Genomic DNA, 11,777 nt, shown 5'->3' on the forward strand with positions numbered 1-11,777 from the left:
AGCCCCATTATAATGGTGGCACTTAGTCTGGACCCCCCCTTCCTAAAATCCTGGCTACGTCCCTGATGTGCGGTGTGTGGATGTCATGCCCTCACTCTGCCCTGAGGCTAGTGTTAAATGGTGGTCTGTGAGTGCATCTGCACTGGAAAAATAATCCAGTTTGATATCACTTTAACTGCTTTGGCTCAATGCTATGGAATTCTGGGAACTAACGCTTTGTGAGACATTTAGCTTTCTCTGTCAGAGAGCTCTTGTGCCACAACAAACTACAACTCTCACAATTCTACAGCACTGAGCCATGACAGTTAAAGTGGTATCAGATTGGATTATTTTTGCAGTGCAGATACAGCCTGTATAAAGTGAGGTCATCTCAAATAGTATTGGACCCTAAATAGACAATTCTGTGAGTCAGAAACAGCTGCTAAAGAGCAATTTGGAAATATCAGAAATATATATTTATAGAAATATATTTCAAATGTCACTGTTATTAATCATAATTCATAATCTAATTTTAAATCAGTAGGTAGATTAATAGCTCTTTGAGTTTAATTGTGTTGAGATTTCTACAAGTGATATCTTGCACCTGCTGGATTTCTATTTGGCCATACTTTTGTAGCTGCTGTTTTCTTCTTCTTCTTCTGTGTGGCCTAGATGATGTTATAGAGTACAGGGCACAGGGCACAGTGACCCTGATAGTAGGCATCTTATCTCATCATGTGATGTTGGTCAGTTTTTGACCTGTGATAAGCATGTCAGATTTTAGGATTTAATTGCTGCAGCTACAAGCCAGCTAGATTCAGAAACACTATCAAAAAATGCTTCAAAAAGTTAAAGTTGGTTGAAATATTTAAACTCATTTCTTATTATGTTACACACTAATTCAGTGTTCATATATATCTTTTAAAAAATGATCCTCTTGTAAAAAGAAAGGGGAAGGAGAAAAAGTTACATTTAAATTTAGTTGTTTGAATAAGTGTCCAATCATTGTCTGTGTCGTGCTGTGGGGCAGACAGGCTACAGTAGCAGAGCTCCAACAGACCAAAGTCTAAGCCAAATGCTTAGATGACTGAAGCATGAGATTACAGGTGGCTTTTAAACTGTGACTAGACCCAGAAAGGAAAAGTGGTTTTGGTGATACCTATTTCACAGTGTCCCCGCCAACCTGTAGCTGCTGCATCCCCCAAGTGTGGTTAGATAGTCTTTTTCATGGACAGGGGAAACCTATCAATGAACTTGCAATCACACTAGTTTTCAGGTGCAAAATGTTGCTGCCAGGGCAGTTCCATTGTTTATAGTCACGTGTCCTGGAGGTATACACTTTGCCCACCTTGTCCGAATCAGGACAATGTGGAGATGACAAAATGGCATTTCGCACCTTCTAGGCTCAATTCATGTCAGGATTAGTTTCATTTGTGTCTAGCATATCTTTAAGTTGTCCATTGAACATATGGCATATAGGCCATCTGATATCTCATTTCTGTTATTGCTAACTATTTGAGGCTCAAAAGTCAATGATAACAAGCACTCACCTGTGCTTCCAAATGGCAGGCTATTCTGACATGTTAATGAGATAACAGCATTGTGCAGTGTGTACAGTTTGCACAAGTCAACCCACCAAATAAAATTCATTATTACTTTTTGCCATACACACATACACACATATATATATATGTACATATACATATATACAGACATACACACACACACACACACATATATATACACACACACGAACTGTGGAGCAGCCAAAAGTGTAACGCTGCATGTATATGCTTACACACACATCTTTATGTGTGTGTGTGTGTGTGTGTATATATACACATACATATATACACACATATACATATATATATGTATGTGTGTGTATATGTGTATATATATATATATACACACACACACACACACACACACTGTGGATTATTATTAAACTTTATTTCTAAAGTGCTGTAATTATAAAGCGCAGCCGAAAGTGTAACGCTGCATGTATATGCTTACACACACATCTTTGTGTGTGTGTGTGTGTGTGTGTGTGTGTGTATACATACATATACATATATACATACATATACATCCCTTCTCCCCCCCCCCCCCCCCCACAAACGGTTCTGCTTTATCTCATTCAGTGGAAAAATCGCTCCCCAGCCCTGAAAGGGGAAAGGGCCAACGGAAGGAGAAGGGGGAAATTTCAGCGCAGCATCATGGGAAATTTGTAACCTGGTGGTCTTCAGGAGAACCAGCAGATTGGATGTACACACCAGCCAAAGCAGCAGAGGCTTCGCACTGGCCATCAATACGGATCCCACTGATCCACTAATTTTGCGCACTTGCAAAACGGAGGAGCCGGCTGCCTTCAGTTCAGAACCCAGCTGTGAATACGCATTGGCCAAAGCTTATTCACGTTATATCGCATTGGTCAATACGTATTCTGAGCTCACAGGTGTGGAACACCAATGCAATATAACGTGAATACGCATCGACCAATGCGAACTGACCCTACTTCTGTGCCCCGTGTGGAAAGGTCCTTTGTGCGGAGTGTGTGAGTAATGGTGACTTCTAGTTAGAAAAACAACAGGACAGCATGAGCAGTGCTCACAACATATATGCACACCCACACACCCATGGACTCCCCCACTCCCTCAAAGTAAACATCTTGCAAGAGCCCACAATTTCTTATCTTTTCCTCTCAGATAAACCTTCTGGAATAAATCCTGAACACTAATGAAGAGAGAGGCAGAAAAAGGCAGAGAAGCAGGAGTCAACTGCAAAGCATAATGTTCCTGTTCTCTTCTGTTCAGGCAAAAAGAAGACCTTGCACAGAAAAAAAAAGTGACTGTAATCCAAAATACACTTCAGAAATAACCCACTCTGAGACCGCTTTAACTGTCCTGGCTCAATGCTAGGGGATTCTGGAAACTGTAGTTTTGTGAGATATTTAGCCTTCTCTGTCAGAGAGCTCTGGTGCCACAATACACTATAATTCTCAGCATTCCCTAGCACTGAGGCAAGGCAGTTAAAGCAATCTCAAACTGGATTATTTCTGCAGTGTGTTTTGTACTTGTACAAGACATGAAAAATTTTGCAACAAAGTAATGCATATCGAACACTGCAGAAGAGTGGGCATTTCCAGCCATATCTTTCAGTTGCTACAGAGACTACTACTTCTATCAGAACCCTTGATCACACTTTATAATGTTTAGGATTGTACATATTACATCCCCTCATTTTTCTTTTTCATAACAGCTGAGTTTTCTGTGAAATGAGATAAGATCACCCAAGTGTAGGCAAAAATACTGAGGAACATGATGGTATGATTGCACTGTAACAGGCGAGTGAACAAACTAGGCCAGTACAAATGAAATGGCAAGTGCGAGAGCATCTGAAATGGCCTCTCACGAGGCAACAGAATTCTCACAGTCCATTTTTCTGTCCAATGTCTATCTTGACTTTTCCTGTGCTGCTGATTATTTTTCATGTGTATAATTTGATAGATTTCTTTCTATGCAAAGTGGCTTATAATTGTAATAAAGCTACTATCAAATCATTCTAGATTTCATCAGAACTTCTGGGACTAGATTCAAGCACCTTATTTTGTTGGTGTGTGCCTTCAAGTTGTTCAAGATCAATCTATCATGGGTTTATTTTCTGGGGCTGAAAGTGTGTGACTCACTCAGGGTCACCCAATAGGTTTCTATGTCTGAACTGGGAATCAAACCTTGGTCTCCAGAATTGTAGCCCAGCACTCAAACCACTATATTACACTAGCTTATTGACATATTTTGTTGTTGTGTGCCTTCAACTCATTTCTGACGTATGGTGACCCTAGGACTATTTACTGGAAGATAACTATGTGTTAAAGTGGGGCTAACAACCCTGACTGAGGCAGTGGCTTACTACTATTTATAATATTTATTTATTTATTTATTATTTTTATTTACCATTCTAGTCTATGAGTAGTCACTCCAAACCTGGGCCTCAGTGTGAAGACATTGTTGGTTGCCCATGAACAACACCTCATCTGTGACACTCAGGAACCCTCCGCATTCTGGCAGAGGGGCAAAAAGAGGTCACTGTCACTGAGCCCTTTTAGATTTGCACAAAATGAAGCAATCCCTTGACTGTCAATACAGATGCCTCATTGACTCTTCTAAACTATGTTTGGTTTGGATTGCATAATCAGAAGGTATCGCATTTGCTTCTTTAACCTTAACTCTGATATGGATTCTAGCAATTTTGGCCCTCTTCCCATTTTTCACCCCCCTTCTTACAATATCAGATTCACCAATCAAAATCCACCTGGGTTTCTTCACAAAATATATTTAAAGAGCTTTTCTTTGCTCTTCAATTTGGCAGCCATCATTACCAGTAAACAAGTTGCAGAGGTAAGAGGATTCGGTGGTGTATAGCGCAATGTTTCAATATACAAAGAGGGAGAAAATAAATAGTAATCCGTGAAGGGCATGTAATTTAGGATAAAGCTATAGACCAAGTTCAGGCCAGTTGTACAGCTTTCTCTGGACTATACAACAGAGTTTTCTGTTGTAAGACTGGATGCTGCAAGAAGAAGACTCAACTGATTTGAACACTTCTGTCTAGCCTTGTTATCTAGCCTTGTTACCTTCTATAGGGTTAAAGGGTTAAAGCAGTGTGTATTTATTTGCATTGTTCTTAAACAGATAGTGAAGTTTTGGTTTTACTGTTTTCTCTGTAGATTCTATTTATCTATTTTACCCATATCTGTTGGAGTTCCCCAGGGCTCTGTTCTGGGTCCCCTTCTGTTTTCTCTCTACACACTGTCCTTAGGTAAACTCATTAGCTCTTTCGGTTTTTCCTGCCATCTGTATGCCGATGACACCCAGTTGTATCTTTCCAACTCCAATCTTTCTCCAAAGCTTGAACAGCAAGTTTCGTCATGTCTCACAGCTGTCTTGCAGTGGATGTGCCATCGGCGTTTGAAGCTCAACATGTCCTTTTCTGTCTCTGTGGACAACATTTCTATTCAACCAGTCCAGCAAGCCTGCAGTCTTGGTTTTATTTTTGATTCTTCTCTGTTGTGTACCCCTCAGATCCAGACCACAGCCAAGGCTTGTAGATTCTTTTTGTACAATATTGCTAAAATCCGACCTTATCTCTCCACCTCTACTGCCAAGATCCTGGTCCATGCCCTAGTGATCTCACGACTGGATTACTGTAACGTCCTCCTGGCTGGGCTTCCTCTTTCTCACCTCCGTCCTTTAATTTCTATCCAACATTCAGCTGCATGTATTATCACATCCGCCCACCGCTCTGACCACATCTCTCCTGTGTTGGTATCCCTTCACTGGCTCCCCCTCCCTTTCCATATTCAGTATAAGCTCCTGCTGTCGACGTTTAAAGCCCTCCATGGGCTGGCCCCTCCTTACTTATCAGACCTTCTTTCTCCTCACCTTCCTACTCGGGCCCTCCATTCTGGTAGTCAAGGTCTGCTGTCCCAGCCCAGGATTTCCTATGCCGCATCTCGGATTCGCCCCTTTTCACTCGCTGCCCCTCACTCCTGGAACCGTCTTCCCCCATGAGCAAGAGCCATCACTTCTTTAACCAGCTTCAAAACGGAGTTGAAGACCATCCTGTTCAGAGAAGCTTTCCCAGGCATTGCATAATTGTTGCTTGCTATTTGATGTTCTTTTGGTGCCTGTTTTATCGAACCATTTCCTGTATTGCTATGTACTTTATATGTATTAGCCTACTAGCCCCACCACCTTTCCCTTCTCCTTTTTTGTCATGTCTTTTTAGATTGTAAGCCTGAGGGCAGGGAACCGTCTAATTAAAAAGATTGTATGTACAGCACTGAGTACATTTATAGCGCTTTATAAATAAAGGTTAATAATAATAATAATAATAATAATACTCTGTAGAAATGATGCAGTTTGACACCACCTTAACCACCATGGCTCCATCCTACAAAATCCTGAGATTTTTAGTTTTGTGAGGCACCAGCACTCTTTGGCAGGGAAGGCTAAAGACCTTGGAAAACTACAAATCTTAGGATTCTATAGGATGGAACCACAGCACTTAAAATGATGTCAAACTGCATTATTTCTACAGTGTAGATGCACCCCAAGTGTATGCTCTGTTATGCTGTGGTAACAGCAACAGTGCAAGAAGGGGCTTGTGCAGCACTGATTAGCGTGAAATAGGTTGGATGATGCGAGATGCATAAAGGTCTTGGTGTCAAAGTCCTTTCCCTTCATATATACTTTAATTCGAAGCTAGTATAAGTTTGCCCTCTTTGTCTGCAATTCAAATGGGCATAAATGGGATAAGCAGATCTGTTCTTCCACATGAACAACAATAAACATGGTAACCTTAAGGTAAACCTATATTACAGCTTTTTCTTGGCAAGATTTATTCAGAGGTAGTTTGCCTTTGCGTTTCTCTGTGGCTGAGAGAGTGTGACTTGCTCAAGGTCATCCAGTGGGTTTCTATAGCTGAGTGGAGATTCAAACCCTGGTCTCCAGAGTCATTATTCAATGCACGAACCATTCTGGCTCTCCTTGGGTCTCTTAGCTCTCTCCTTCAGCCCTGTTGTCAAAATAATATGTTAGAATATAAAGCAAAACAATATAGTACATATGAAATAAGTTAAATAGGATCAGAGATTTGTTGAACAACAATAAACATGAAGGGTTACTCTGATCACATGTCACCACTTTGGGTGCTGTGATTGTGCTGGGCTTAGTTCCAACAGCTCTTTCTCCAGACACCATCATGAATGTTCAGACTGATACCATCAGGACATTTTTATGCAATTTCCAGTGCCTGCTCAACTAGCCATTATCAGCTCAAATTCTAATTCCATTTCAATTTAAGTTTGCTTCCATTAGATCTCTGGAATGCATTGCTATCATGTAATTGTTTCATTCATGGCAGTTGAAAATGTAATCAACTTCTGCTTGCTAATGTAGCATCTCCAGTTGGCTGATTGGATCTGATGTGCACAGTACAACTTCTGTTGGGAAAGGGATTTCTGGATTTTTTGATCGGAGAATAGTGTGAGACTCTGTGATCTAAGGAGTTTATCACATGGGAGGCAAAGTGTCCAAATCCTGTGGATAAACGGGGTTTAAATCCCGTGAATATCCTGCAAGACCAGGGTTGTTTTCAGACATGTTGGGCACTTTGGCATTAACTCAAGATTAACCTGTGCAAAAAGCAGCAAAATCACACGACTTTTTAACTTTGGGATTTTCCTGAAGTTAATGCCAAAGTTGTGCGACGTCATCTGAAAGCAATCCCACTCTTGTCAGATATTCATCGATTTAAACCCCTTTATCCACGGGATTTGGGTGCTGCCCTCCCATGTGATAAACACCTTAGTCAAGAATGGGGCCATTCAGCTATTGCTGAGCTGCAGAGGTCAGCATTATTCCCCAATGGGAATGCTGGCTAGGGATGCTGGGATCTGCAGTTCAACAATACCTGGAGAACTATACAATTTCTAAGTTGAGCTAAAGATTAAGTTTCAGGAAATCCTTTTATTGGCATTCTCTGTCTGATGGAGACCTAATTATTCTGTTGGTTTTCTTTGCAGAAAAATCTCTCCCTGTTTTGTGGTCTTAGCAGTGATGGCAGACTTCTCACAAGGGCTCCTAGCCCTATTCTGTTTATTGATTGCAGGATCCATTGAGTGCCACAGACGTAAGTGGTTCTCTTACTGTATTGTTAAATGAGTGGTAAACCTATATGTTGCAACGGAGATGGAGAATGTTTAGTTAGTGACTGTGTGTGGCTCGTACCTTCTTTGTTGTGATTCTCCAAGCCCCACAGGACAACCTCCAAAAATTCTTGGACTCCCAAATCACTACATTTCTCAAAATGGTGAGGATGTGTGAGGATACAACACTTATCCAGGTTTGTTTGCTTTAGAAAGAGGCTGCAGGAGATGCTGATGCTTATAAAATTCATAATATTTAAGTTTGTTCACAGATATACAGGTTGAACATAGGGTGTGCATAGCTTAAACCTTCCAATCAAAACTACAATCCTACTCATACATCATGGGATATAAATAGTTGCATAAGTAGACTGTTCCTTTAATAAATAATAATAATAAAATTTTTATTTTTATACCGCCCTTCCATAGATCAGGGCGGTTCACAGCAAATATCAATAAAACACAACATATACATTCAGGTTAAAACAATTACACAGCAGCAAAATAAAACAGAATAAAACCCCCATTAGCCCTTCCTCTTTGCCACAGAAGAAGAAGGGAGGCCCACTGGACTTTAGTCGGGGAATGCCATCTGAAATAGAAAGGTTTTTAGGTCCTTTCTAAATTGGGCCAGGGAGGTGGCCGAGCGGAGCTCTGTGGGCAGCGTGTTCCAAAGGGCCGGGGCGGCGATGGAAAAAGTCTTCCTCGTGGTAGAGGTCAACCTAGCCCCTGGCACCCTAAGTAATTGCTGCCCAGATGTTCTGAGGGTGCGGGACGGAATGTACGGGGAGAGGCGGTCCTTCAGGTATCCTGGGCCCAAGCCATTTAGGGCTTTATAGGTCATTACCAACACCTTATACAGTATTGTGCCCGGAAGCGAATAGGCAGCCAATGCAAGTCTTTAAGCATCGGTGTAATATGGCTGGCCCTGGAAGTTCCAGTGACCAGCCTGGCTGCCATATTCTGTACCATTTGTAGCTTCCGGGTTTGGTATAAGGGTTGCCCCATGTAGAGTGCGTTGCAGAAATCCAATCTCGAGGTTACCAGAGCATGTACTACCATTTCAAGGTCCCTCTGGGCCAGGTATGGGCGCAGCTGGCGAATGAGCCGAAGCTGATAACAGGTGTTCTTGACCGTCGCATTCACCTGAGCAGTCAGGTGAAGCGACGAGTCAAGAAGCACCCCCAGACTGCGCACGGAGTCCTTCACAGGGAGCGTGACCCCGTTCAGGACAGGTGGAACTACCACCATTCCTGGACCAGGGGAACCTATCACAAGTACCTCTGTTTTCTCTGGATTCAGCTTGAGTTGGTTTTCCCTCATCCAGCCCATTACTGACTCCAGGCACGCCACGAGAGGAGAGACGCCATCCTCAGTCACTGCATCAGTCGGAGACATAGAGAAAATTATTTGGGTGTCATCAGCGTACTGATAACCCCGCGCTCCATGTCTCCGGATGATCTCTCCCAGCGGTTTCATGTAAATGTTAAATAGCATGGGAGACAGAATGGCTCCTTGAGGGACCCCAGTTTTAAGGGCCCTCTCATCGGAGCACACGTCTCCCAGCTGCACCATCTGGGACCTCCCAGAGAGGTAGGACCGGAACCACTGGAGCGCAGTGCCCCCGATTCCCACCTCTGCCAGGCGCTCCAGAAGGATACCATGGTCTATGGTATCGAAAGCCGCTGAGATGTCCAAGAGCACCAACAGGGACACGCTTCCCCTGTCGATGCCCAGACGGAGATCATCGACCAAGGCAACCATGGCCATCTCAACCCCGTAACCCGCCCGGAAACCAGTTTGAAATGGGTCCAGATAATCCGTTTCATCCAAGACCGCCTGAAGCTGGATTGCAACCGCCCTCTCGATCACCTTCCCCAAAAATGGCAGCAGCGAGACTGGCCGATAATTATTATGTACCAGGGGGTCGAGGGAGGGCTTTTTTAATAAAGGTTTTACAATGGCCAATTTTAGATCAGATGGAAATTGCCCTTCCCTCAAGGATGTATTAATGATCCGGCGTAACAATAAAGTTACTGCCGGTCCCCCCTGGGCCACTAGCCATGAGGGGCAGGGATCAAGAGAGCAGGTCGTCTTCCGAACACTTCCGAGGATCTTGTCCACATCATCGGTACTTACTTTGAGTTTGCAGAACCCAGAAACCTCTTCTCTCTTTATTGGGTAGTATTCCCTTTATTCTGCTCTCTTTCTGTGGTTTCTTCCACCTCTATGAATCTGTGATTCAATGATTCTTTCTCTCTGGGACCTTCCCTTTACACAGTTATAGTGCTATTATTCCACTGTAACTCTTATGGCTCCATTCTGTGGAATCGTGGGATTTGCAGTTTAGGGAGGGTTATTTAAAATTTACAGTCAGATTGCTATAGTACCTCACCAAGCTTCAAAAACCAAGATTTGACAGAATGCAGCAATGGCAATTGAAGTAGAATCATAATGTTATTATTGTGTAGTGTAATAGAGCTCTCTCCTGGGAAGGAATATTCCCTACACTTCCTTTTCTAATATACACACACACACACACACACATACACACCCCAAAACCCAGTTGTCTAACAAACAGTTTATGTGGCCCATCACCTGAATATCCCAAGGAATTAACAGTCCTTTGTTAAGTCCAGGACCACTTCTAGATGAAGTGCTCTAGGTGTTGTCTTTGAAATGACACTGCTTTAATTATGGAATTTAATGGAAGATCCAGAACATGTTGTATTCAATTTGTGCACTTCTTGTGTTTTTCAACACTTTTCATCCTTTTGCTTACTGGGGAGGGGAAATTAATAGAGGGGAAGATGGACTAGCTACACAATAACTTTCAAGTGATAGCAGTAGGAGCCTGTCATATAGTACCTATTGCTTTATGGCAAGTCACAATGAAAGTCCTACCCACAGAAATCTGATTGAACTAGCATAGTATTATTGTTCCAAAGAAGTAGGTTATAATCCTCAGATCATGGGTCCTAAATATTGTCCTCTAGACTGTACTCTTTGGCATTGTGGGGTTAGGCTTGCAAGCATGATACCCAAAATTGTTTCTGGAGTGAAAAGTAAAAAGAAAGCTGGTGGTAGTAAGTAGTAAGATGCTTAATTGGAAGTCTTGTGGATTTAGGTACTTTTCTGCAATTACTCATTGGTACATGCAGGAGAGTTCCTTTCGTTTAAGACATTAACTTGACACCTTGGTGACCAGGTGCCACTTAGAGTAGGTAGTAATAGGCTCCATGGTCAGTTTATGGATGTTTCATATGTTAATATGTATTTGATCTTTCCTGCAGATCAAAATCCTGAAATAAAATTGAAATTGAAAAGTTGTGATGAGTATGCACTTGTTGGCAAGACTAGTGGAAATCTAAAACCCATGGCATTCTGGCGTGTGAACTGCCATTATCCAGGTAAAAAAGTAGATAATTATTAATGATTTAATATTATTATTCTTACATGCCCTCTTGGAAAGTTATTGGATGAGCATTTCACATGTAACTGGAAAAGAAGAAGTAAGTATCAGAAACTCACAAAGAGCTTTAGCATGAATGTAGGGAAATTTCCCACCCCCACCCCTACTTTGCTACATGTATGAAATAAGCCAATAGCCACATACATAATTCAAGGTTTAGTTGGCCTCCCTAGCCTAGAGAAAATGTTCAGTCATTTGAATTAGAAATCTTCCTTGTATGATGATTGTGGTTGCCACATAATAGGACTAGCGTTCAGTTCAATAAACATCACATAGTTCTTGATGATGTTTAATCTCTTTCAATATAAAGGCCACACATCAGTGACTGCAACTAATTCACATGTAACGGAATGGTGGTCCTCAGTAAACATGCACACAAGATAGGATCTGGAGTGGTGGTTCTTTATTTATTTTATTTTTTTATTTTGGTATTTATATCCCGCCCTTCAGCCTTAATGGCTCTCAGGGTGGCTTACAATATTATTTTTAATCAGACAGTTCCCTGCCCTCAGGCTTACAATCTAAAAGACACGAAACAAAAGGAGAAGGGAATGATGGAGGGAAAGGGGATGAGGTCCAGTGGTTCTTCTCTCCCTCTAAGGCCTGGACCAAGGC

At 42.0% G+C, this 11,777-nt stretch overlaps 1 pseudogene; it reads left to right on the forward strand.

The window, feature by feature from the left end:
- Positions 1-4,293: 4,293 nt before the first annotated feature.
- The window catches only part of LOC121928559, a 30,239-nt pseudogene continuing 22,755 nt past the window's right edge, over positions 4,294-11,777 (forward strand).

Source organism: Sceloporus undulatus, chromosome 4 (genome assembly GCF_019175285.1).
Source record: "Sceloporus undulatus isolate JIND9_A2432 ecotype Alabama chromosome 4, SceUnd_v1.1, whole genome shotgun sequence".
NCBI lineage: Eukaryota > Metazoa > Chordata > Lepidosauria > Squamata > Phrynosomatidae > Sceloporus > Sceloporus undulatus.